The following is a 23,274-nucleotide window of genomic DNA, read 5'->3' on the forward strand; positions in this document are numbered from 1 at the left end:
TTAATCCATGTCCAGGTTGAACAGAAGGATTCTATGTGCAGCTTCTTTTGGCAGATAAAGATCTCAAGATAATTCTTGCTGTTGCAAAGTTTGTATTTGTAAACCTGTTGAATTTGTGCATTGTTGACAACAGTGCAGACTAAGAATAATTACAGGCCTTTTTATCATGCACACTACACAGTACTTTGTATTACGTACTGTATTTTCTTTTATGACGTCTGGGTCTGTGAGCCATAAAAAAGTTTGACTGACTGACTATGGAAACCACCTTTTGTGTTCTGCAATGCAATGAATTTAAAAGTCAAAGAATGGCAAGAAACATGAATTCCTTTCCTCAGGAAAAAGGGCAATTCCACCTAAAGCCTAAGCAATTTGTCTTCCATGCTGCTCCCTGATGTTTCTAAGCCAGCTTTAGAAATTCCAATCCCTCCTTTTGTTCCATGGAGGCCTTGTGAGGGAACACTTCTGTCTTTAAACTGCCATCTCTTCCGCATGATCCTTGGGTCACTGTAATGCCCAAGGAAGACTAAGCCATGAGGAAGTCCAACTACTTCTTGGATGATTATCCAGAATGTTTCATCATGGGTTGGAAATGTTGCTTCCAAGTAGATGCAGCAGATCCATATGCCCATGCATGGGAAGGGTGTTGTCCTCATGGGGAAGACTATCATGATGTGCAAGGCCATCTGAAAACATCTGGAAAACAAACTTGCTCTGGAAAAGCTGCTGCCTCATGCCTGTGGAAAGATGGGCTTTGTGTTCATCAAGAATTCAGCAGTACCCTGTTGGTCAACAAGTTACCAGATGCTTCATGGGCTGGAGACATTGCTGCCTGCAATGTTATCATTCCAAGTCAGAACACAGGCCTGGGCTCTGAAAAGACCTCCTTTTCCAGGCTTTGGACATTGCTACCAAAATCTCCAGAGGTACTTTTGAAATCTGAGTGATGTGCAGTTAATCAAGACTGGAGATGAAAAGGGGGCCACTTTGCTGAATATGTTGACTATCTCACCCTTCTCCTTTGGGCTCATCATCCAACAGGCGTTTGATAGTGGCAGCACTGACAACTCAGAAATTTGGGACATTTCTGAGGAAGATTTGCACAAGTGCTTCTTGGAAGGCATCTGTAATATAGCCAGTGTTTGTCTTCAGACTGGGTGTCATGAGTGCCGTTGAGCTAAAGTCATCAGCGCAATGGCACTCATGACAATGACAAGGAAATAGGTGAAGGGGTACAAGTTAAGTAGCCATCAACCCACAACGACTAACGGCTAACAAACAATAGCTAAACGGATCACGGAGCCACCTAAGCCATCAGCGGCAATACAACGGGGATCGCCCAGCTGAAAGCAATCAGCAGAAGAATGAAAACCTGAGGATGGGCGATCCTGGAAACCCTCAACCAATGGCAGGGCAACGCATGGGACAAAGGGGGGTGACGTGACCGAGAGCGAGGGGGCGCTGACCGGCGCGGGGTATTTAAACCCCGCACCGGCGCGCTCCTGTCACTCTCAGCTTTTTTCTACCAACGTTGTACCTACCCTGAAATAAACCAGAGCCTGCTTTGCAAACCAGTGTCTGAACGTTATTCAGAGGTAGGCAGCGCATGACATAAAGCTGAGAGTCATAAACTCAGCCTCGCCGAGCCCCACCGGACGACAACGAGCCGCGGGAGGAGTAGACGGCGAGAAGACCAGCAAGATGAGGCCGGAACGACGCGGGCAAGGAGGGCGAGCCGCGCGGCAAGAGACAGAGGAGGACCGACCGAGGCCAGAGGCACCGCGGACTCCCGGAGCCATGGACGCCCACCCCACCCGACCCGAGCCTCAGCTCCAACCCCAAGGGGAGATGGCGACGGAGGCAACCCGACCGCGGGAGGGAGCAGCACGACTTCCGAAACCAGCGGAGGACCCCGCGCCCCACATCGCACCCCAGCAACGGGCGTGGAGCGACAGCCCCACGGTGAGCGACACGGAGGAGGACGACGGAGACACCCATCAGACGGAGGAGGAAGCGGACCCGCGGCGGAGGGACGATGAACCCCACCGGCAACCCACCCCCGAGGACGCGCCAACGGAACCGGCCCCAGCAGCGGCGCGGGCTGTGGACGAGGAGGCACGAGCTGAACTCGCGGCCATGCGGGCTCAGCTGACGGAACTCCGGACCATGCTCCAGGCGCTCATGCCCCCCGCGCCACCCAACGACGTCCCCGCACAAGCCCACACCCCGAGCGAAGCACCGAACCCACACGGGCCAGCAGAGAGCCAGCAGACGGCACAGGCGGCCGACACCACACCCCGGGAAGCGAGAGGCGGGGCCGCACAAAACGCCCGGGCCCCAAAGGACTTCCCCATCTTCTTCGATGGGACCCCCTCAAAACTCTCGTTTTTCGTGACCAACGCTAGGGAGTTCATGGGGAGGCACGGACACTCCTATGACTCCGAGGCCGACAAGATCGCCGCCGTGGCGATCAAACTCCAAGACAGGGCGGCGGACTGGTACGTCCAACTGTACGAGTCCAGCTCCCCCGCCCTCGCCACCTTCCCTGCTTTCATCAAAGAGATGAAAAACTACTTCGAAGACCCCCTAGCTAAAGTACGGGCGAAAAGCGCACTCCAGAGACTTAAACAGGGCACACGCACGGTCCCTGACTACGCCCTGGAGTTCAAAGCCCTCGCGGGAAAGGTCTGCGACTGGTCTGAGACCACCCTGCTGGAAATCTTCAAAAGGGGGCTCAACCGCGACGTTCTCCAATGGGCCCTCTACCGCGACGACCCAGAAACGTTACACGGGTGGATCCACCTCGCGGGGAAAGCCGAACACGCGCACCGCACCTTCCTGATGACAACCACGGAAGACACAAACTATGTCGGGAAAAAGGTACCCGCACCACACGGGGGGATGGCCGGCCCCATATACCCAAAAAAGAAGTTCAACCGGGAGCCCTGCGGGAGGTGTGGCAAATTAGGGCACAAGACGGCGGATTGCTTCGCCAACCGACCGCCGACCAGCGCGCCCAAGCCCGCCCCGAAAATTAGCCCCAAACCACCCAACCCGGGGCCGCCCCCTCACCGCCGAATGACCGTGGCCACAGCGACACCGGAAGAGGGCTGGGACGCTTACTGGGGGGAAGAGGACAATACCGACCCCGACCAGCCGGCGGGAAATGCTCCCCGCTTGCTCTGAGACGCGTGGCGAGGCAGGCGGTGGGACAGCAACGCGGACCACCTCAACGAAACGACAAAAGCTCCGTAATATTGGCAGCAATTCAACTCTCTGCCGGCAACGGAGCCACCACGGCCGCGGCACTAGTGGACTCGGGGTGCTCAAAAAACCTCATCCACCCCGACCTAGTCGCCAAACTCGACCTCCGCTGCTTCCCCCTCCCCACGCCGCTGGCATTCCACCAGCTGGACGGCTCTACAGCGGGAGGGAAACCAGCCACGCTACAAACCGAGCCGGTCACCCTGCAAATGGGCACTCACACCGAGCGCACATTGTTCGTAGTCACGCCCATCGGACGGCCCATTGCAGTCCTGGGGATGCCATGGCTCGCGAAAAACAACCCGCGGATCAACTGGGCGACCCGCACCTTCACATTCGGCGACGGCGAGTATCGAGCACCAGTACCAGCTGGCAAAAGCAACCCCACGGTAGGACGAGCGGAGGCGACCACACAAGACAATGCCGCTACCACAGCAGACCTACCAGAACAATACGCCGACTTCTCCGAGGTCTTCGGAGAGGCAGAAGCCGACCAACTACCCCCCCACCGCAAGACGGATTGCCGGATCGACCTACTGCCCGACGTCCCCTTACCTAGACCAAAGATCTATTCGATGACCCCGAAGGAGATGGCAACCCTCCGGGAGTTCATCGATAAAAACCTAGACAGGGGATTCATAGAGCCAGCATGCTCACCGGTCGGAGCCCCCGTCTTATTCCGGGAGAAGAAAGACGGGACCCTACGGCTCTGCACCGACTACCGGGGCCTAAACGCGGCTTCCCTGTCCAACAAATACCCCTTACCCCTGGTGAAGGACATGCTCGCCCACCTGTCCACGGGCAAAGTCTTTTCCAAATTGGACCTTCGCGAGGCGTACTATCGCATCCGAATCAGGGAGGGGGACGAATGGAAGACGGCGTTTAACTGCCCCCTAGGCGCGTTCCAGTACAAGGTACTGCCCTTCGGACTCGCGGGGGCCCCTGGGGTGTTCATGCAGCTCATCAATGAGGTACTGCATGAACATCTGTTTAAAGGGGTCCTGGTCTACATCGACGACGTCCTCATTTACACAAAAACGCACGAGGAACACGTAACCTTAGTCAGGCAAGTCCTCGACAAGCTCAGAAGGGCGCAGCTCTATGCAAAGCCTACAAAGTGCGAGTTTCACAAAGAGCGCCTAGACTATTTGGGGTATCGAATCTCCGGGGACGGCATCGAAATGGACCCCGCAAAAGTCGAAGCAGTGCTAAACTGGGAGCGGCCCCGCAACAGACGGCAACTACAGAGCTTCCTGGGATTCGCGAATTTCTACAGGTCATTCGCCCGGGGGTTCGCTGAGATAGCCCTCCCCTTAACGGACCTCCTCAAAACCAAAGGGGTGGGGGACACCCGACGCGCCAAGAACCCAGGCACAGTGCTGAATTGGACTCCCGCGTGCCAGACCGCATTCGACAAGCTGAAAGCGCTGTTCACGACGGAGCCAATCCTCGCGCACCCGGACCCAGAACGGCCGTTCGTGGTCCAAGCCGACGCCTCAGACTTCTCCCTGGGAGCCATCCTGCTACAAAAAGACTCCACGGGGCTCCTGAAACCATGCGCCTACCTGTCAAGGAAGTTCTCCGAGACAGAGAGGCGATGGCACGTCTGGGAGAAAGAAGCCTTCGCGGTGAAATCGGCACTAGAGACATGGCGACACCTACTCGAGGGAGCCACCCAACCATTCGAGGTCTGGACGGACCACCGGAACCTCGAGGCCCTACGAACGCCTAGACGCCTTAGCCCAAAACAGGTCCGATGGGCCCAATTCTTCAGCCGCTTCGATTTCCAACTGAAGTTCATGCCGGGCAAGAAGAACTTCCTGGCCGACGCCCTCTCCCGGCTGCCCCAAGACGAAGAGCCCGCCCCAGACACCATTGGGACGGTCCTATCCGCCTCGCAACTGGGGATGGCCGTGACCACCCGAAGCGGCGCACGGAGGCAGCTCGATGCTACGGCGCAGCCAACGGCGGGACAACCGGCGACGGAAAGAAGCCAACCGCAACTACCAGGGGGAATGCGCAAGGACCTCGCCGCCGCCCTCAAAACCGACCCCTGGTTCCTGGCAAACCCCGACAAGGTAACGATGGCGCAAGACCTGGCATGGGGGGAAGGCAGAATCTACGTCCCGGACTCGCAACGCCAGGCGATCTTGCATAGGTCACACGACGCCAAGCAAGCGGGACACTTTGGGTTCCTCAAGACCCTACACCTAACACGGCGCCAATTCTGGTGGCCCGCGCTCAGGCGAGACGTAAAAACCTACGTGGCGTCCTGCCCAACGTGCGCTAGGGCCAAACGGGCACCTGGCAAACCCGCGGGGCTACTGCAACGGGTGGCAGAACCCTCCCGCCCATGGGAGGAAATCTCTATGGATTTTATAGTGGACCTCCCACCCAGCCAGAAGAAAACGGCCATTTGGGTGGTGAAGGACTACTTCTCAAAGCAGGCCCACTTCATCCCCTGCACGTCGGTCCCATCCTCACAACAACTAGCCAAACTCTTCCTCATCCACGTGTACAGGCTACACGGATGTCCCGCACGTGTGGTGACCGACAGGGGCACACAGTTCACCTCCAAATTTTGGCGGGCCTTCCTGAAGCTGACGGGGACCCAACAGGCCCTATCTACGGCTTGGCATCCGCAGACGGACGGAGCCACTGAGGTTCTTAATGCCACCTTAGAGCAATTTATACGATCATATACGAACTACCACCAAGACGACTGGGCTGACCTGCTCCCGTTCGCCGAAGTCGCATACAATAACGCCGTCCACACGAGCACGGGGAAAACCCCGTTCGAAGTAGTCTCGGGGCGCGACTTCGTCCCCATCCCGGAGCTACCTCAACCCCCGGAACCCCAGGTGGACGCCAGCGACTGGGGACGGAAGATCGCGGAAGCATGGCCAGTAATCACGGCGGCGCTAAAGGAGGCACAGGCTGCTTACAAAGAGCAGGCCGACAAGCACCGGCGCCTACAACCGACGTTCCAGGCGGGGGATATGGCCTATCTCTCCACCAAGTTCCTAAAGTCAACCCAACCCTCGAAAAAACTGGGGCCTAAGTACATCGGGCCGTTCCGAGTCACGCAAATAGTGAACCCGGTAGCAATACGCCTGGACCTGCCACACAACCTCCGGAGGCTCCACCCGGTGTTCCACACCAGCCTCCTAAAACCGGCAACCACCTCCCGATGGCACCCAAGCACGCCACAGCCCGCACCGCTCATGATCGACGGGCAACACCACTTCGAGATAAGGGACATCCTCGACTCCCGCAAGCAACGAGGAACCCTACACTATCTGGTCAGGTGGAAACACTTCCCCCACCCGGAATGGGTGGCGGCGCACAACGTTAACGCGCCTGACCTGACCAGAGCATTTCACCGGGCATACCCCGACAAACCGCAACCAAGGTCAGCAAAACCAAACCCCCCCCCGCAGGCCTCCCCCCGCCTCCCGTGCCCCAAGGGAAAGGGCCCCCCCCAAGCCCGCGACTTGGGTGGACCTTCCCCCCCCCGGGACTCACTCCCCCCGCCCCGGGCCCACGGGGTGGTGACAAACGATCGCCAGCACCCTCCCCCCGCCCCCCGGCCGCAGGGGAGTGGCAAGCAAGTCAACAGGGCAACCTGGGGGCAACGCCCAAGAGACACAACAAAGGCGACGCACTCTAAATAAGAAAAGAAGGGCCCTACCTGGAGCTGAGAAGCACCCGACCAGCCACGCCTCTCGCCTCGCCGAACTGAGCCAAACAAACAGGGTGTGGCTGGAGCATGCGCACGCCAGGTCAGAACCCGAGCATGCGCACCATGGACACACCCTGGGAAGGCACGTGGTAGAGGGAGGAGCAAAGGGAGGGGCGACAACTACTCCGGCGGGAACTTTGAAAAAAAAAAAAAAAAAAAAAAATGTGGCATTTTGACAGCTCCATGGGGAAAACCCAGAAACCCGGGGGAGAACACTATTCGGAAAGGGGGCAGTATGTCATGAGTGCCGTTGAGCTAAAGTCATCAGCGCAATGGCACTCATGACAATGACAAGGAAATAGGTGAAGGGGTACAAGTTAAGTAGCCATCAACCCACAACGACTAACGGCTAACAAACAATAGCTAAACGGATCACGGAGCCACCTAAGCCATCAGCGGCAATACAACGGGGATCGCCCAGCTGAAAGCAATCAGCAGAAGAATGAAAACCTGAGGATGGGCGATCCTGGAAACCCTCAACCAATGGCAGGGCAACGCATGGGACAAAGGGGGGTGACGTGACCGAGAGCGAGGGGGCGCTGACCGGCGCGGGGTATTTAAACCCCGCACCGGCGCGCTCCTGTCACTCTCAGCTTTTTTCTACCAACGTTGTACCTACCCTGAAATAAACCAGAGCCTGCTTTGCAAACCAGTGTCTGAACGTTATTCAGAGGTAGGCAGCGCATGACACTGGGGAGGGGAAGGAAGCTTTGCAGTACTGTGGACAGGGAGTGGGAAACAAGGGGGGCATGGTTTACCCAGACTCGGCAGAAACTGAAAGAGTGCCTACTGGGTGATGTAAGGGTTGAATGGAGCACAAGCTTCTTGGGTTGAGGCATGTTCATTGATGATTAACAGCAAGATTATTCAAGAACGAAAGCAGCAACTGCCAACCAACAGAGAACTTAGCCTGGCAGCCTGTAGTCTGGGCAGAACCTGAAAGGGTGTCCACTGTGAATGATGAGAACTGAATGGAGCAAAGAGTTTTTAGAGAGGGTGGGAAATCACTACTCATGGAAAGTCCATTGATTTAGCAGGATATTTGGTGGCTCAACTACAAGATTTTGTTTTAAAGGGCAGCAAGGAAGAGAGGAGCCCAGAGACCTGGAAGCCCAGCAGCCCAGGATGAAATGGTGGCTCAGGGCAGCGATCAGCCAGTGGAAAGGAGGGGGCATGTCAGGCCCTGCAGCCAATCACCACTGCAGCTGCAACTAAGTCAGAATGAATGCTGGAGACCATCTGCTCTGAAGGGCTTAAGATGGCTCCGGTTGGAAAACAGCAGTTTTGGACAGAAGATGGAAAACGCAAGTTGGGTGTGTTTGTAATGGGCTGGGAATGGAGGGAAAGATGACGTCATCTGTTCCTGAACTCTGGAAGTGCTGGGTGGCCCGTACTGATGATTGGCCAAGCAGAAATTGTGGATCTACCCATGGCTAGGCCTGCGTTTATTGCTAAAGACAATGTTCCCTGTCCCTTCACCCTATGCATCCCCTAAACGGTGCCAAAAATGCTAGAAGTTGCAAAAAGGTTTTGCGATGTTTGAAACATTCCCAGGTTTTTGTCCAAACATGCACAGATGTTAAATGATAATAAAGTTAAAATTTTAGATGTTTTCTTTCTTGTGTCACAGTAGGAAATCCCAGCCAATTGTGCTCTACTCTGAGAGAAAGTTGCCCTTTCTCTTTGAAAACTTTGCCAATGCCTTAAATGTTAATGACTTGGTTTGTCTTTTTCTAAATGTCCCATAAAGGCTGAGGAATTTTGCTTTATGGGAAGCCAGGCTTCTTTCAGTACCTCCTTCTATAGCATTCTTACTCTGCAAACACATTTGTCAGGAAAACATTCTGTACACATTCCTGGTTGGCAGAAAAACTGGCCCGTTGCTTCATATCATTGAGAAACAAGATCCTTTGAGAAACGAGATCCTCCCCAAGCTTCCATCTATGAAGGAGGTAATCTCCATTAAGGAAGTAAAAGAATTTCATTATGGATCTTGCTGAGAGTGGACTTGGATTTTTCTCCTTCTGTGGTATAAAGAACCCCAACAGGAGCAAAGTCTTGATATCTGCCTCAACCTGGCTCTTCACTTTTTCTTTTTTCGAATAGCAAAATAACTTTATAGCACTATAACATTCTCCTCAGAGGCTGTATCTCCTTCACAACACTGTCTGGAATGACCATGCAACCATGCATAATTGTGTAGTCATGCCTGATTATTCCAGGGAGTGCTGTACGGGAACAGGAAAGTTTCAGTATGAGGGAGGGAGGGGGAAGGATGCAACTTGTGTTCTATGTATAGGCAGTAATTTTTGCTGTGAAGAGAAGAAACAGTTGAAAGTCCCAAGTATTTTCAAAAGTGAAAAAAATACTATCCGCCTTAAACCAAACAGCAGGTTTACATCCTGATATTTCATACAAAAATCAGAATGTGAGATCAGAAATGTATCTTAACATTTGAAGCTAGTTAAATCAAACAATAAAAACAATAAGCCTAAAATCAGGCTAAATGGGACCAGCACTATCCTCTGAAGCCCCAAACATACATACATACTCCATTCAATTATGTCCAATTCTTGGAGACTGCCTAGACCATCCCTGCAGTTTTCTTGGCAATGTTTTTTAGAAGTGGTTTGCCATTGCCTCCTTCCTAGGGCTGAGAGAAAGTGACTGGGCCAAGGTCACCCAGCTGGCGTTGTGCTTCAGGAGGGACTAGAACTCCCAGTCTCCCAGTTGCTAGGTTGATGCCTTCACCACTACACCAAACTGACTGTAATATAGTTATATAAATGACCAATAATCATAGTACCTCTGAGACTCTTTAGTAATCATGGCTAGTAGCACTGGAAGCTTCATTCTCCAAGAATTCTCTTAACCTCACTTAAAGTCATCTAAACTAGTGTTTTTCAACCTCAGCAACTTGCATGGACTGGGGAATTCTGGGAGTTGAAGTCCACACATCTGAAAGTTGCCAGGGTGAAGAAACACTGTCTTGGAGCAACAAATGCACATGAATGAGGTTTTGCTTAAAGGTGACTTCCTTCCAGCTATCCTGAAAGTACCGATAGTCAGTTTATCTGCATTCTAAACTTACAAGAAAGGGAGATGAGAAAAAAGACCACATTGATTTTCACAGCTATAAGAAAACACAATGGCAATATTTTATACTATTAATTCCATCCAGAAAATGGGCCAGATATATGCAGAGTACACAGAGGTGTCTGCAACAGTACGATCAAAGCTCCACCAGATTTTTATGTGTGTTGCACACGTGATTCATGTAAAAACTAGGCAGGATTTCAGTCATACCATTGTGGCTACCATCTTATAGTCATGACACAAACACATGAATGAAAGTTCAGAAATGCATTCATATGGCCCGAGAAGGACTTAATCCATTCTACATACAGTATTAATGGTCATCTTTCCACTGAGATTAATGCGATTCAAATGTACTTATATTTGGCTGCATTATGTTGAGAATGTCTGGAAGGAAGGAAGGAAGGAAGGAAGGAAGGAAGGAAGGAAGGAAGGAAGGAAGGAAGGAAGGAAGGAAGGAAGGAAGGAAGGAAGCTAACCCTATGCTGCTTTATTAATTTGATGCTTTCTCTCCCTTAAATACCTCATATTTTTTTATACTGGGTTTTGCTGAATGATGTGAACTTTGCAGCTGTAAAAGTAATTAAGGTTAGAATATCAGGAGGCACGGCTGCTTGTTCCTGAGAATGTGATGGTGTAAGTACTGACATCTTGGAAGAGAGAAAGCACTTAATAGTCTGCTGGGGGCAAGTGACTCCATACATGTGTTTTTCTGGATCCCAGTCTGCTATCCATCACTCTTGTCCCCCTCAGTGATAGTCTCCTATCCTGTTCTCTCCATTCCTTTCCCGATTAGCTTGTACTTCTTGCCATACTTGTTTTATCTGTGCATTTTCACACTTGCCTTCTCCCTCTGTATTGCTTGTGCATCCATATAATTTGATGATCCTTTTTTCCCCCATTAATGTGGGACAGTGCCTTTTGCCATGTGTCTTGGGACCCTCTTGTAGATCTCTCATTAGGAAGGCCAATAATAGTGATCAAACAAAGTTTGTTTGCCATTACTATCACCCCCTGCAATGCATAGCAAAAGAGGAAATGATGGGCATTCTCTGCAAGATGTTGTAAAGTTGCCTGGGAAATGGACAGCTCACAGAAGCATCCCATACATAGTAAAGGTGGGCAGTCCTTAGCTCACAATCCCTGAAAACTTACAAAAATTCTATGGCTGATGCATTGTAGGAAGAGAACTGTATTAATCTATGGCAGTGTTTCTCAAGCTTACAGTAGTGACTTTAAGATGTGTGGACTTCAATTCCTAGAATTCCCCGGCCAGCATGGCTGGCTGGGGAATTTTGGGAGTTGAAGTCCACACATCTTAAAGTCACTAAGCTTGAGAAATTCTGGTCTCTGGTAGCTCAAAATCAGGAGGAGTCTGGTTAAGATTAATAAATCTTATTAAAAGGCATAGGCTTGCATGAGCTACAGCAAACTCTGTCAATGAGGTAGATGGATGTCCAGGACACTCCATTACAGATCTCAAAGTGGCCATCATAGAAAAAATAAACTTGAAGCCCTTTTTAGGGTAGACCTTCAAAAAATGTTTGTTTTGCATATGTGCAAGCAATACCTATATTGATTTGCAGAAGCTTCAGATAGGATTGGTAGGAATAATCTATATTGAATGCAAGGTAGTTTGTATGTCTGTGAGTGCGTTCATGCATTCGTGCATGTGTAGTTTCATCTTGAAACTACTGGAAAACCAATAAACTACTACTACTGAGTTACTTTTCAAAGCAGTTCTAGATATATTAGGATTTGTGATGCCATACTTTGAATGATGATATAATATAATTAATATGACGTGTTATTGAAAGCTTTTTAATAAAAAGCCTTTTAATAAAAATTGCTAGTCTGAAAAGGTGCTAACAGATGCCTTCTGATTTATGGCAGATGTAGCAAGTCTTGTTAACAGATTAATAAACAGTTTTCAATGTTACCTGTGTTGAAAAACAAAACAGTGTTTTCTCTCCATGTGTAAACCTGTAGGATCATCTAATCTCACCTTCTGATGGTTGTAATCCCCCGTCCTTGGTTTTTTTAATTGTTCTTTTCCTGTCTCCCAAGTTGTGGTAGCTATGAACAATCTTCAGTGCTAAGGAATAGGCAGCCCATGCTGTCAATATGTTTTGGTCTTCAACTGCCAGTGGCTCCAGCCAGCATGGTCAATTGAAAAGGCTTGTATTCCAAAACATCTGGAGGACATCAGTTTTCCTCCTGATCCTTACCTAAAGTGGTACCTCGAGGAAAACAAAAAATCTGCTCCTTTGACCAATATGGGCAGCATTAAAAAAAATTGCTTCCAAGTCAGATGACCCACTTGTTAATGTACATATACAGTATCCTTCTTGGTTATTCAGTTTTAAACACAGTAATCAAAAGATGAAGTATAAAGTAATTTTTTTAGAATTAGTGCTAAAATTAATTAACAGTTCAAAGCTTGGTGGAAAGAGGGAATATGGCTGCCCTTCTAAAGATGGGAAGAGGTGGGCCAAGTGCAGCTTCTAAGGGAATAGATTCCACAGCCTGGGGGTGGCACAGGAGAAGGCCCTTTGGGATAGCCTCAACAAAAGGGTTCTTGCAAATCAAAATATCTAGGTAAGGCCATGACAGGAGAATCCGTTCCTCAGATACTTATGCCTGAAACTGTTAGAGCTTTAATGTTTAATAGCAACATCTCAAATTCTTGATCAAGGCTGGTCTTTCAACACAATAATGTTCTTTGTACTGGATACCTGTCAACAGTCTAACATTTGGCATTCATTATTTCTTCTGAATTCTTGTCAATGATAACCCCATGTAAAAATGCAAGTTAGTATATAGGTAACTGTTGCTAGATACCCTTGGCTCAGGAATGTCCCGATTGACCAATGTGGTTTAATGGTAAAGTTGGATTCAAGCTGCCATTTGGATTTTATTTTTTTTTCTGTAATTTATTCTTTATCTCTAATTGTATTTTTAGATATTGTATTTTTAGATATTGTAATTGTATTATATACTTATTGTTTTATTGATTATTTTGTTGTAAACCACCCAGAGTCCCTCTGGTGGGAGGATATGGGCGGTGACAAATTTGATAAATATAAGTAAATAAACAAACAAACAAAAAACAAACAAACAAATAAAGTTGTGGGACTAGGAACAGGGAGACCCAGGTTCTGCTCCACCCTGAGCCAAAAAAGTTCACTGGGTAACCTTCTTTTAGCCCACCTTACCTCACAGGGCTGATGCTGTAGGGAAAAATGGAAGTGCTTTGCACACTGCCTTGAGTCCTGAATAAAAGGTATGATAGAAATCTAATAAATATATAAGTCTTTGCCTCAAGAGATGTTGTTCTTGCCCTTCTTTATTTTGTGTTGATATTTCTCACAGATCTTTTCCCCCTGTTCTGCCTGCCAACTTTCATTTGGCCTTGTGCCAGCAGCTTTGGGGCTCCCTCCCACATCTCTTGGGGCTTCTTCCTGTGGCTGTTGGTGACCATGGGCTCTGAGGATCCAAGGCTTGTACCACCTTTTTCTTCAGCAGCAGGTTAGCTCAGGGTTTGTGGGGCAATAATGTACCCTAAAACAAAGATAGCATATCCAGGGATATGATTCTGGCCCAGTTTGCTCCTTCATGTACCGATTTTGTACTCAGAGAGAGATTTTTAGATGATGATGATTATGATGTTTTTTACAAAAATATCATCCTCACGCTTCCCTCACTTAAAATGAGAATCTATTCTAGAACCTCAGAATTTTTAACATTTTTTTTCTTGTCAGAAGCACCTACCAAGACACTTTTGTATTGAAAGGATTTGCTGGTGACGTCACCATTGCCTGGGGGATGCCTGAGGGGGCTCCTTTCATGTCCCTGTTATTTTCCCACTGAAGTGGTACCTATTCAACTACTTGCATTTGCATGCTTTCGAACTGCTAGGTTAGCAGGAGCTGGGACAAGTTGACAGGAGCTCACTCTGTCACGTGGCTTGTGCTCTCGGGTTTTGAACGGCCAAGCTGCTGACCTTAATGGTCCTCTGACTCAGCGTCTTAACTGCTGAGCCACCACAGCCCCTTATTCTTCACACTAAACTACACCTTATATTGGACCATGGTTGACTGGCTGGGGTCTCCTGCCATGTCTCTGTGTTTCTCTCATTTTCATCTAAATATTGCAACTCTTCTTTCACTAGTCTGCATGCACTTGTGCGCACGCATGCACGCACACACACAAACACAGAACATCCTTCAGCTATGTGGGGCTGCAACTTCCATCAATCTTATCCAGGATGGCTGGCGGCCACCCTGCCTGTGAATGACTGGAAGTTTCGTCACACACATCTGGAAGGCACCAGCTTGGGAAGCTGTTCTGCACTTTCAAAGTCTGCCATCTGTTTGTTCTTCCTAAAGGCGCATAATTAATTAAGGAAAAAAATCATTGGTTTTAAAGGATGAGAAATAACCATAATAAGTTGAATGGCAATATTTCATTGCATTATATGCTTTGTGGATGTTGAAGTGCAGATGTTAAGGGCATGGAGGTACACCCTCCCTTGCCCTCCTCCCCCCACCCTGCAAAATAGGCAGGGCTGGAGAGAATTGGTCTTCTACTGTAAGCACAGTTCAATTCAATGTTATTTATTACAGTGCTTAGCCAGCAAATTAAACAGAAAGAAAAGGGTCAAAATAAATAACCACAAGAAGAATATACTATACAGTAATTTTACTATCGATCCCCTGCCAAAGCCTTGATGCTAAATATCAAAACTTTGCAACATCGTAGGTTGTATAAAAAAAACTTATCAGCGAGCAGAAAATTGACATAGAAACTGTCTGATTGTCCAGGAACTGCTGCTACAAAGGGAAAAATAAGATTTTGACACAATGTCATATAAAACCTCTAATATAAAAGAACATGCCTTATTGATTCTATCTTTTCTGTGCGGCAAGGGCAGAGGTGATGTGCCCTGGGGAGTTTACAATATCCACCCTGTAGCAGTGCTCACGAGAGTCCTATGAGAGCCAGTTTAGTGTAGTGGTTAAGGCACCAGGCTAGAAACCAGGAGACCATGAGTTCTAGTCCTGTCTTAGGCACAAAGCCAGCTGAGTGACCTTGGGCCAGGCATTCTCTCTCAGCCCTGGGAAGAAGAAGGCAAGGGCAAGCTACTTCTGAAATCTTGCCAAGTTTTGTGTTTGGTAACCAGAAAAACTGGGCAGTTGGTTCAAATTATACTACAGCTCAATTTAGCCTGATACCAACCAAGGTTGCCACGAAAAAGGAGCTTCAGCTTAAGAGACTGCTTCCAAGCCAATTGGCAGTATCACTGAGAGGAGCACCCCAGCTGACAAATGATATGTTTAAGCCAATAATTAAATATTACTAGCCAAATTCTGGTTTCTACCCTGGTCAGCCCTGCTTCTAGCTTGAGATTTGCTTGGGAGTACCAAATATGGAACTAAGGAATTTGGACTGAACAGATTCCAGCAGACTAAAATTAGACTATGGACCAAGAGCTGCTCCAAATGATAGTGGTGCTAAAGTTTTTGCCTGAAGGTGAACAGCTAGGTGCCTATTGCCTTGTGTGTGATGATATCAGAGAATTGCTGCAGTAGTTCATTGGGCCAGACCGGCAATGTAATCAGCCTGAGCACCTCTTCAGCTGTTGGCTTGAAATATCACCCTACCATATTTACACATTATAACTTGTTCTATCTTATGGCCATTCATGGCCCAACTAAAGTTTTTCAGTATCTTGTGAAGACCATTATCTTGGTTTGTTGGTAGATAATTGTCAGATGCTCCTTACAACAGTGTTAGACCAAGGCAATAATAGCTCTCTTTAGGCCAGTATGTGAAAGGGAGACAATGACAGCATTATCTGCATGGAGAAGGATTGGGAGATGTTTATTCCCTAGCTTAGGTGCCAAAGTATCTAGGTATTCATTGGCTAATGATGGTAACTAGAACCAGAATTCCCATCGCTAAGTGATGCAGTTGTAAAGCACGACAACACGTGACTGCATCACTTAGTGACAGCAATCCCAGAATTCCCATTGCCATCATTAAGCGAGGATCGTGGGTCATTAAACAAGACCCAGGTGGCTCACAAGCAGACTGGCAGGCAGGTAGGGCACGATGCACAGCGTGAGCATGGCAGGGCCAGAGGTGGCTGCCACTGGGCGGGGGTGTGTGTGAGCAACTTACCAGAGTGACATGTAACCTTCCCTGCTGACTTCCCCATTGACTTGCTTGTGGGAAGCCAGCAGGAAAGGTCACAAATGGTGATCCCATGACCACAGGACACTGCAACCATTGTAAGTGCAAGCCACGTCTTAAGTGCCCAGATTGCAATCACGTGACCACAAGGGCACTGTGATGGCTGGAAGTTTGAGAACCTGTCATAAATCTCCTTTTTCAGTGCTGTTGTAATTTCGAACAGCCACTGAATGAATGGTTGGTAAGCAAGGACTACTTGATCGTTTTTAGCTGCTGGATAAGAGAGTTAATGTAAATATGAAACAAAGTGGATGCTAAAACATAACCTTAGCAACCCCTGAATGTCAACATTGGTTTAGACAGAGAAGCAGCTTGGATGTACCAAATCCATAAAGAAGACCTTTTATGTAGCTTGTAGAGGAGTAGAAGGCATTTATCAGCTGTTATTCAGTTTGGACCATAGCAAATTGTGAGAAACAGTCAAATGCTGCTTTAAAATCAGCAAGGGTGGCAAACAATTGACTCTCAGGTCTAAGGACATATTTTTAGGTAGGTGTTGCAAGACCAAGCAATGATCCATAATGGATCCTGCCTAGCCTAAAACCAGCTTGCTCCTCTTCTAAAAATTCTTGAAAGATTCAGTCCTCCAGCTTAGTTACTAGATCAGTGTTTCTCAACCTTGGCAAGTTTAAGACTTCAATTCCCAGAATTCCCAGCCAGTTCACCCAACTTAAACTTGCCAAGGTTGAGAAACACTGTACTAAATGTATGGCATGCATCATAAGTACAAATCCTCCTCTTGTTTTCAGTCAAGCTGCTACTTGACAAGCTGTTTAAGCTATGGATGAGGCCACTGCGTTGTTGATTAGGAATTATGGGAGTTGTAGTCCACTTGTCTAAAATTGGAGGAACATTAATCCATATTCTTTTAAAGTGCAGAAGCCAAGGTGAAGTTTGAGAAGTGCAAAACAAATCAGAACAATTGTTTCTTGCTATTTGGACTCTATAGTTTTATTAAGGGAGCCAAATATCAGATTAAAAGTTTTTCTGCATTTGGAAAGGAGTCCAGGCTCCAGCAATCCTTGGCACTTTAGATGGTAGTGAAAAGCTCCTAAATCTTTGAAAGCCCAACCAGATCAGACTTCCCCAAACTGATCTCCTCCAATGGTGTTAGAATTATAAATGCTAGTTTTTCTGCTAGCCTGGCTATGAGGAAGTTGACATACAACACACCTAGATGTTTTTGGGCTAAGTTAGTGCAGGCAAAAGTGAGCTGGAAGAGCCAATGATCTGATGGTGTAAAACAGCTTCTTAACTGTGGTGCATGGAGCTAATTGGCTCAACTATCTTGCACAGATCCATCCTTAGTCTGCCCCAACACTATCTGGATTCTAAGCCTGTGGTACATGAAACATTTCATGGGAACACATCCCTAGGAACTAAGAAAGAAAGAATGAATTCCAGCAAAACTATATGGAAGGAATCTCTTTCCCATGAGCTACAAGTTGTATAGGAAAGGTTTCCCTTGACATTAAGTCCAGTCGTGTCCAACTCTAGGGGGCGGTGCTCATCTCAGTTTCAAAGCTGAAGAGCCGGCGTTTGTCCGTAGACACTTCCATGGTCATGTGGCTGGCATGACTAAACGGAATGCCGTTACCTGCCTGCCGAAGTGGTACCTATTAATCTACTCATATTTGCATGTTTTCGAACTGCTAGGTTGGCAGGAGCTGGGACTAGCAACGGGAGCTCACCCTGTCACACAGATTCGACCTGCCGATCTTCTGATCGGCAAGCTCAGCAGCTCAGCGGTTTAACCCACAGCGCCACCGCGTCCCTTCACAAGCTTTATACTTCTCACCAAAATCATCACACAGGATGAATGGCATTTATCAGATAGAATATCTCCAAGAAAGAATTCAACAAAGCAGAGTATAATAATACAGTATTATTCTATTGTTTATAAAGGATTCTCACTCACCACCCAAAATGAACATATAAAATTCCATGGAGCTGATTCTCTTTTCTGGTGCTTATAGATCTGAAATATTTGCATCTGCATTTTTACACATAATACTCCATGGCAGCATGCCATGCATTGCATGTCAGAATGGAGGGGAATGAAAAATATTCCTGGATAACCCTAACTTTTAGACTCTAGCTATTTTGAGCAAATTAAATAGTTGTTTTCAAGAGAGAGGGAAACCTTACTCCTCTTTTACACCTCCACTAGTAATTCCCATCTGTAGAAGTGACTGTTGAGTATGCCAGAGATTGGTTTGATTGGTGAGATTGGTTTGCACAAATATGTTATTCTACCATACCAACTAATCTTTGAGGGTTGCAAAAAGCAAATTGCAAGATTTCAGGAGGGAACACCATCATGTCATAAAATTTGGCAACCTCATACAATTTGGCTTGGTTAATTTATTTATTTAGTCCCTCAGAATGCCATCTGGGAGAGCCATGATGCCTGCAGGTACCACAGTGTTGATTCTGACTTATATGGTGATCCTCCAAAGCTTTTGATGATGTAGAAATTTCCTTAAAGGAAAAAGATTTGGAATCACTCATCCCCAGCTAAAAAGATCTTCAGCTGCTGGGTTCAGAATGAACTCTGCCTGAAACCCAAAGGAGGCTCTGCTCTCTGAGGTTGGATGAACTCATGGTACAACTATGTGTAAACTGGCTTAAAATGTTCATGTGATTGATGAGGTGAAAATGATGCTGCATAACCATCAGTAGACCTAACTAACAGAGTGAGGCATTACAAGGTAGCTAGACCAGTGTGGAGCGGTGGGAATTTTCCTGTGCTTGGACTGGAGTAGCCAGTCTTCAGAGCTGTGTAGGTGGTCTTGCCAATTTCTGGCACTGCACTTGTTTACGCATTGCCCCACCTCCTCAGAGACTCTGTAAACAGATCATCTCTTATTTCATTGTTACCGACCACCCCCCATGAGGTCCATAGCAATAGTTGTTTTTCTTAGAACAGCCTTGCCAGACATTGTTTCTTTGTGTCCCATATTTGTTTCCAAAATAACATCTGTGAACAAGGAATCTGGATGGCAATGCAGAGCAATCTCTTCTCACAGCTGGCTAGCAAACAAGAAGGAACCGAGATGCCTCTTATGAACTGCTTAATCCCATTTGTTTTCCCGTTTATCTGATACATTTTCAAGGCTGCATTTGGCTTCTCTTACTAGGCATTTTACTGAACCACACTGTCTTCAAATTATACACATCATATGCTGCTTCTGGCTGTTTTCAACTTGGCTGCTATCAGTCCTTAAAGCTTCCAGTCACTGGGTATGAAGTTGCATCTGGAAGACACTTGTGCTGAATCTTCACTTTTAAATAAAAGTGCAGAGAATCTGGTTGAAACGTCCCTAAGCTTGCCGAAGTATTGGTAATTTTGCATTTACCACTTTGCTCTCCCACCTTTTCTCCAACAGCCAAAAGTAGTGAATATAATTCACCACCACTCAAGAGTAGCCTCAGAACCACCCTTGTGAAGTAGGTTAGGTTGAGACTAATCCAAAGTTACTTAGAAGCATCATGCTAAGGGGCAATTTAAACCTGGCAAATTTTCCCAGCCCTGGTCCAGCGTATGAATTAGTAAACCACGGTGTAGGAAAATGCCACATGCAACTGACTTCCGTGAGGACAAGCCCAGGCTCCAGCTGGATATATAAAAAGGAGTCAACATAACTCTAAATAGCTTATCCTCCTAACATATTGCTCAAAGTACCCATTTATTTCAGAGAGGGAGCAAAGTAAAAGCTGATCTAAGTTTAAGCTGCCTAGGAAAGCTCAGGCAAACTGTCAAAACAGACGTGAAATCCCAAACCCCAGAGAAGGAAAGAACCAGAAGAATTTCCCTACTTCGGGCACTCACAGATACTTTGTCCAACGTAACATGTGTTTAAAGGCATCCCACCAGAAAACATTGACTTTGTATGAAGAAGGGGGCAACAGGCAGTTTATATACATATGTGAAAATGAAAGAGCACCGACCTCGGCCAGCAGTTGGTCAACCCTTCCCAAAATAGCTGTCTCCATTTGGTCTGCGGAGAGGCAGGCGGCAGGGAGTGGAGTGGATCTGTCCGCCTCCAAATGTGAAACCCTGGATTGCAGATCTGATGTCCTGAAGTACAGCAAGAGGCTCAGCACCAAAGAAAGTAGAGAGATTCCAGGCAGCCCGGAGCCCAGCAGCAGAGGTACCCGGCAGCATCTCTCCCCATCTCCTCCTGTCCTGGGATGCGTGAGGCAACCAGTCTCCAAGCTGCCAGGCGCAGCAGCCCCTTTCCAGCTCTTCTCTTCTACCACCATTTCTTCCCTGGCCTGAGAGGCAATAAATAAATAAATACTGAATAAATAAAGCAGGGATCTTCCTCTCAGAAGCACACACTCCAAGATGCAGGAAAGGGCACCACCATCCAGAAGACGACTAGAGCCGCTGAAGAAAGGAGGGCAGGGAGCAAAATAAACATGAATGAAGTGGTGGGGAAGGAATGGATGTGTGTATGTTCTCCCAAAGAGGGGGAAAAAAAATCAAACTTCAGAAAAGTTTTTTTGAGAAAACAATCTGATCAAAGTTGTTGTTGTTGTTGCATTTCTCCCTTTAATCTTCCTTTATTGTTGCTGATTTTCCTCCTCCCTCCCTCTTGGTCAGTTGGTCAGATCCTGTGCTGAATAGGCAACAGACTGTGCGTGAAGGTCCCCATTAGAGAGAGGTAATTCTCAACTGATTGCACATTGCACTGTGACTGTTCCTGATTTCTCTGTAACATGACACTCTCTCTTCTTTCTCTCTCTCTCTCTCCCTCTCCCTCTCCCTCTCACACACACACACACTGTCTCAGATGAGTTGGCTGCACGCTGTTTCCCAAAGCAAGCTCTCCTGCTCTCCCTTCTTTCTGCAATGATTTATTTATTTATGCAAAACTGCTGGGTGGGATTGGCTACTAGGCTCCCACCTACTGCAAAGCTCCACCAGTCCCTAAAGGTCCATTCATCAGCTCTCCTTTGAAGAAGGACTTACTGCAGTCATTTATAGCTGCAAATAAGCAATGATAAGAAAAAGGGGCAAGCTTTATGCTGCTGACCCCCCTCTCGCATCTTGGCCTGATATCAGGTTAGGTAAAATTACATGGTCTTGTTTGAAAGTTCTTTATCTTTATGGAAGAGTTTAGCATCTTCCTGGCTCACTGTTTCCAGACGGGTCTGAGATTTTATTTACTGACACCAACTGAGAACTAATGAACTTAGCCAGTTCATCTGCATTTTCTCTCTGATTTATCCTGAATTGGTTAGTCTTTGCATAGAGGCTCCAGGCCTCTACATTCTTTTGGCACGCTGGCATTTCCGACCCATGAAGGAAGTATTAATCCAAACTCTAGCATGTAAGGAGCACCATGGAGATGTAGGAACTGGCTTTATGGGACGTTCAGCTGAAACTGAAACAAATACAGTTTTCAAATAAATTCTGGGTAATATTAAAGAATGGATTATCTGTTATGCTAACCACGTCATGGCAAAACTAATTCAGTGTTCACTGGGAAGCAGAGGATCTATAATCTTGCTCCAAACATTTCACTGATCAAAATAATGTTGGTAGCTGCTAGCCTGCAAACCAATTTTACAGAAATGTAGCAATTGCATGCTCAGATAGAAAGAAAATGAATATACAGAGTATATGAAGCTACTCCATGCATTAAAGATTTCAGGTACAATTTATAGTGGTCGGGGCCATCCTCAGCATAGGTCATGGTAAAGAAGTGGCATGAATGGCAACAGATTGTGGAATGTTATATGACTTTTGCACCTTTAAATTTAAATTAACTGGGTCCTAGTTCTTAGGCTAAGTTGGAACTAAACACAAACAGCTTTCAAAATTCTCCACCAAAACTGAGGACACAGAAACTCCGTGAATGATTTCTCCAAATTTCTCAAAGACAGTTCTCCACTTTAGCAGTCACAAAAGCACTATTACTCAAAAAGCTCAAAGGGAGGAATTTCTTCCAAAAGTTTTCTCCTGGGGCTTAACAGCAGTCTGGGAAGCCAGAGGGGCTCCAGACTTCTGGGGAGATGTTTGTAAAATGAAAGACAGAAGGTCCATGTACAACCCTTGGATACCTCACAATGAAACGGGAGCAAGAACAGCACATTTCATTCATTAAGGTCTTAGAGAAAGCCTTCTCTTTTGAAATAATTTCTCTAGCAAATTCTCTTTTGACAAATTGAATGGACTCAGAAATTCTCTTCTCTTCTCTTTTTTCCTCAGCTTACATACTGATTTTCCTAAACAGTCTGCTTCCTCTACCCATCTCTTTTCCTTATTTTCTTTGCCTTAGATTAGTATCTTTTCTGCATCCCTAGTGGATAGTCTACTTCCTTTCTTCCTTTCAGCATTATCTCAGTAGAGCTGTTCAGGTAAAAATTCTATACAAATTCCTGTTGGAATATGAATAGGAACATGGCCTAAAAATAGGGGAGACCACAGGACAGGGGGTCCCACAGTGTCTTGTGTGGAGGGAGGCTGTCAAAAAAGCAAGTCAAGATAATGGTTGCACCTCTATGATTGAAGCCTGCCCCTTTTGTCTGTGTGTCAACATGTGGTCCTACCTGGAAATTTTTTTACACCTCTCCTCCCCCCACAGATCCCCCACAGATGCCCCTGGGCACAAAGGATCAGGCAATACCAATACACACACACACACACACACACATATGTACACAAACACAGACACACAGTATGAGAGACTTTTGTAAGCTCAAGTCTGAGGAACTGTGCTGAGAACCCATACATCAGGAATGTAAATAGAAAGGAGCTCTTGGTGGAACATCTCAGAGCCATTTTGGTGTCCTTGTGATGAGCCTGCTCTCCTCCATTGCATTTTGCTGGCTCCCTACATATCATCGCATCCATGAAGACACTCAAAAAATCCTCTGCTAACCCTCCGTGCTACACTTTGCTGATA

The 23,274-nt window shown here is 47.2% G+C and overlaps 1 pseudogene; it reads left to right on the forward strand.

The window, feature by feature from the left end:
* The first annotated feature begins 512 nt into the window (after positions 1-512).
* LOC134499758 (putative ribosomal protein uL10-like) lies at positions 513-1,176 on the forward strand (annotated as a pseudogene).
* Positions 1,177-23,274: the final 22,098 nt, after the last annotated feature.

This window comes from Candoia aspera, chromosome 6, assembly GCF_035149785.1.
Source record: "Candoia aspera isolate rCanAsp1 chromosome 6, rCanAsp1.hap2, whole genome shotgun sequence".
Lineage (NCBI taxonomy): Eukaryota > Metazoa > Chordata > Lepidosauria > Squamata > Boidae > Candoia > Candoia aspera.